The following is a 5,343-nucleotide window of genomic DNA, read 5'->3' as shown; positions in this document are numbered from 1 at the left end:
ATATATCAATTTATCTAATAAACCCGCAACTCAACTCTACCCGTTACGTAAAACACGTGAGTAGCTTAACACGAACTAACAAAACTTTTCTACACACCTTTTTTTCTCTTCCTTTTCTGAGCAGGAATAGGAATTCTATTGAACCCTAAATCCAGGGTTTCTACTCCAATTTAGAATTGGAATAGTCCAATAGCAACTCTACATAAACTCTATTATCCCTTTCTTCCTTTCTCTTGTTATTTCACTGACAATTTATTGACAACTCAATGGACCCTATAGTTTTAGTCTGCTTAGCAACACCGTTCTGTTTACTTTCCACTTTCTACCTTATCGCCGCCTGCTTTCAACTTCAGTCTCCAAGCGGAAGCAGCTCCGGTTCGGCCACTGTCAGTCCCTCTCAACAACGACAATTCGTACCGGGAACTGTCGTTGTTATATTCCAGGGCGGGAAGGTTGACTGTTGTTGTATTTGCTTGGAGGAATACAAAGAGGGAGATAAGTGTAAGATTCTGAATAAGTGCAAGCATTGATATCATGATTCTTGTATCGATGAATGGCTTCTGAAGGGTCGAGATTGTCCTGTTTGTCGAGATTCTGTTCGTGGCGTACCTGTTACTGTTAGTATTGATGATTTGAATCACCTGGTATAACACAAATCTAGGCTGGAGATGATGGCGTTTGTATATAAATTCAATTCTGGGATTTATGCTTTTATATATATATATATATATATATATATATATATATTTGATTGAATTAACTCAAATTAAACAGTAGCTTTTCAGTTTTTTTACTTTATTATAGATTTGATTTTTATTTTATTTTAATGTTTATATTATGATTTTTGCATTCATCTATGAAGCACGAACAACACATGACAGGAAACCACAACATTAACATACCAAAGTTGCAACAGTGTTATTTCGCCCTTAAACCTCATAATGAATTGAGTTGCAAGTTCAGTTGAATAATATAACTATTTCCAAAGTTGGTTTTATATACTACTTTTATTTCATAATACTTGTCACATATATAATTTTACGTCTTTAAAAAAATCATTAAATTTATCTAAGTTACAAATTTACAATAAATTATTAAGTAAATTGACTATGTTCACTTAATTTAATATTAATTTTCTAAGAAAACTATTAAATTGAAGTAATAATTATTGGTCATATACAAAGGGTAAACATGAAAAAAAGATATTTATTACTCGTTGAAACAGGAAAATATGGAACAAAAGGAGTAACTATTTTTTTAATGGTTTAAATTTATCTAGACCGAGTTCGGCCCAAAGCGGATAATATTTTGCTAGGCTTGGGCTGCTACATGTTAGTGGTTAACTGATTATATAGCGATTTAGAAAAAAAGTGTTTAATATAAATAACTGTTTTAATAAGTGTTTAATATAAGTAACTATTTGATTAGTATAAGGAATTTATCTTTTGTTGGACCAAAGCCTTCTTAAAGAGTTTTTATATATTTTTACATACCAAAACTTTTTTTTATTTAATTCAACGCTTTAAGAGGCTTTGGTTGACCAAATCTCACAAAAAAAGTTAGATTACAATATTTGTTTGGTACTTTCTTAAAAAAAAAAAAAATTTAAGTATGTAGGTTTAATTTTTTTTTTTCTATTTTAAAAGGCGCAAAAATTAGAATTCTAAAGAATAAATCATTTAAATTATATAATAACATTTGTTATTATAGTTATGCTACCTTTTGGAAAACTGTAATATCATTCAAACACAATAATTCAATTTTCTTATAATTTCTTATAATACTTTCTTGAAATTTTACTTTTCTAAACAACGATAATTTTTTACAAAAAGCTGAAATTTTATTTTTTTGAAGGTTTAGTATTTTGACACTTTTATTTATGTGTTTATATTTGAGTAGATTACCTTTTTCAAATACTAGCAAAATATTTAACAAGTACTAAAACAATTAATTTTGTCGAATAAAACTACATATTTAAAGCATTCGTCCAATTAATGGCTGGACAAAAAATATTTCTTTTGAAAAGAAAAAAAAATTTTATTGTTGAAAGAAATCTAAAAAGAAAAAAAAATCCAATAACAAAGTTATCAAAAAGGCTAAAAAAATTATGATCAGTTATCAATTAATAAGTTTCATCCAATAATAGAGAGGGAAAAAGGTATAAGCAAATTTATTGAAAAAAAAAAAAAGAAAAATCAAACTTAAGAACCAATGTACACAATATTCAAGACCATAACAGCTTAAAATGTTATTTTAAATTTAATTTAGCATGATTTAATTAATTATTTAATTAATTTTAAATTAATTATAAAATTATTATTTTTATAGTTTGGATTAAATAAAATAAAATTATTTAAGATGTTTCGTGCTTAATCAATAATTAATTAGGGTTGGTATTTAACTGGAAAAAGCACTAAAGATACTTTCTTATAAGTTGCAAGACCAGCTTCCTCTTCCATGCTAAAATCTTCCTCCTTCATGTCATTAGGCAACCTCCAATCAAACCAATACAAAAGGTTTGCAAGTGCACGCTCCACCATAACCATTCCCATGGAAATGCCTGGACAACCTCTCCTCCCAGCACCAAATGGTAAAAACTCATAATGTTGACCTTTATAATCAATATCTTTGTCCATAAACCTCTCTGGAAAGAACCTTTCTGCATCTTTCCAAACCTCAGGATCTATTCCAATCGCCCACACATTGACTTGTATTCGAGTTTTAGGGTAAACTTCATAGCCACCAATATTGAATTTGGAAATGGATTCTCTAGGAACTAATAATGTTGCTGGTGGGTGAAGTCTCAATGTTTCTTTTAATACCATCTTTAAGTAGTAAAGCTTGTCAATGTCACTTTCAGATACTTCTCTTTTGTTTCCAATGAGAGTCCTGATTTCTTTTTGTGCTTTCTTCATAACCCTGGGATTTTTGATAAGCTCCGCCATGGCCCACACCAGGGTTATTGCTCCAGTGTCCACTCCAGCTAAAAATATATTCTAAAAAGTTCATATATAGATTTTTGTTACAGATGCACAACAAGATCGAAAATAAAAAAACCAATATATGTGTGTACGACAAACAGCTTTTAGCGTATGAATCAGCTTGGTGAATAATTTAGCTTATGAACCAGTTGGTGAACAATAAGTTCGAGACATAAGACTTACTAAATCCGGTGTATACATTATCTCATATATCAATCTAATTTTTTTAAAAAATGTTACTGTTTTATCGTTTTTATTTTTTAGACTCCATTTGTTTCCATAAAATAATTTACAAGAAAGTATTTTTCATAATTTTCCGTCGTTTGGGGTATTCAGAAAAATAAGTAAACGGAAAATATTTTCCTGATCAAAGGAAAAGTAAGTTATTCTTTAAGGAAAACAACTTTCCATTTAAAACATTTTCCGAACATTGGCAAATTAACCTTCTAAATCCATTTTTTTAATTTATTAATCATCACCGTCACTATCACAGGTCACCATTTACTACCGACCACACCACCGGCTACCACCACCGGCCACCATCACCAGCGGCCCCGGCCATCGGCGGCTTTCATAATTTACTCTTTTTTTTTTTTTTTTTGCATTCTTTTCATATTTAACTATAAAAACACGTCTTGATCTTCCAAATAGCACTTTTTAAAAGGCTATATACGGTCAAAGTTGATTTAGTTCCAAACTATAAAATTTTCAAAGCAATTCTCAAAAAAATAAAATTTTCAAAGCACGTAACGTAATAGAATAATATTTATCATCTGCATACTTTTTCTTGAAACTAATTAATTATAGTCTGATTACTTAATTTTATATATTGGTAAGAAAATTAATCACACAAAATGAAAAATAAAGATAAAATCCCAACCAATATATCAACCGAACTAATCTTATATGATAACAGATAACTATTTCTTAAAACGTTAATCAAATTACTTATGAAAGCACTCCAATAAGAGAGTATTGGAACACATTAATTGGGAAAGAAAAGGAAAAGGACAAGTTAGCTTACCATGAGAATTGCTTTAATACGATCTTGGGATAATCGAAATGCACTTGATTGATGATCATTTTGATCTCTCTCCAGATCCAACAAAACATCAATAATGTCTTCTTGTCCATGTTCTTTCTCATTTCGTTCCTTTTGGATATGATCATCGATAATCTTTTGGTAGAACTCATCAAATTCTTGAAAGTTTTTTTCAAGTCTTGCATGGAGACCTGTAAGCCTATCAACAATCCAACCCACATAAGGAAAAAAATCAGCTGCAGAAAAACTCCCCAACATGGCAAAGCCTTCATGAATCACTTCTTGAAATCTCTCCTGGCTAAATCCTCTTGCTTCAAAACTTTTCCCAAAAGCTTCTCTACAAGTAATATTTGCAGTAAGAGCCAAAGTCATTTCACTAAGATTCACAGGAGAAGAAGAAGAAGAAGCTTTTAAAATAGAATCGATTAAAAGACCCACTTCTTCTTCTCTAATGGATTGAAACGATTGAACTCTTTTAGCACTAAAAAGTTCAATAACACAAATCTTTCTCACTTCTCTCCAGTAATCTCCATAAGGTGTAAAAACTATGTCAAGAAAGTTGTAAGACAGTCTTCCAGTACCAGCCAAAAGAGGTCTACTGCAACTATATAGGTCATTTGTTTTGAAAAGCTCTTTTTGCTGCTTCTGCAGAGGAGATAATAACTGTAGGAACTCGACCAAATTGGAGAAGCATGACATGACCATATTTCTTGGATAGTTGCCATAAAGAGTAATGAGGTAAGGTCCCAATTTGGTGTAAATTACCTATTATTGGAAGTCCAGGTGGACCTGGTGGGAGGTTCTTGCTATTTAGTTTCTTTTTCAAAAGAAAAAGTAAGGGGAAAAGAAGAAGAAGAAGAGGAGGTAACCACACCTGTTGAACCATTTTTTGTCTCTCTGTTTCTCTATCTTTCTACTTCCAAGTGCATGTACTAATAGACGAGGAAATACCACACAATATATATATATATCTATATACATAATGCCTGACGCCTTGGCTTACCATATAAGCGGTGTAATCTTTTGTTGGTGGTGAAGTGGGACCCACACAGTTTGAAAAGAAAAAAAAAATAATAAAGAGAAAAAAAAAGCCGTGCTGTTTGAAAAAGTAAAAGATTGGTTGCCAACTATTCAAAGGTCAGCAACCAACTACGAAATTAAGGGAGAGCCCTGTGTAACAAACACATGACTCTCTCATTCCCTCTCCTATAATAGGGGAGGATGTTTCTCAGTTTAGATGTACCAACAAAACGCGAGAGAAGAATTAGAGAGTTCAGTTTTAAGAAGGGTTCTTAAAACTAAGGGTTTAGAAAATAGTGA

General features: G+C 31.1%; 1 pseudogene; it reads right to left on the bottom strand.

The window, feature by feature from the left end:
- Window positions 1-2,384: 2,384 nt before the first annotated feature.
- LOC105637225 (cytochrome P450 71B34-like) lies at window positions 2,385-4,915 on the bottom strand (annotated as a pseudogene).
- Between the last annotated feature and the right edge of the window lie 428 nt (window positions 4,916-5,343).

The sequence above is a fragment of the Jatropha curcas genome, chromosome 5 (genome assembly GCF_041381405.1).
Source record: "Jatropha curcas cultivar XTBG-Jc1 chromosome 5, XTBG_Jcur_1.0, whole genome shotgun sequence".
Taxonomy (NCBI): domain Eukaryota; kingdom Viridiplantae; phylum Streptophyta; class Magnoliopsida; order Malpighiales; family Euphorbiaceae; genus Jatropha; species Jatropha curcas.
Note: the sequence above shows the minus strand (reverse complement) of the source record. Positions and strands in the feature narration are given on the sequence as shown.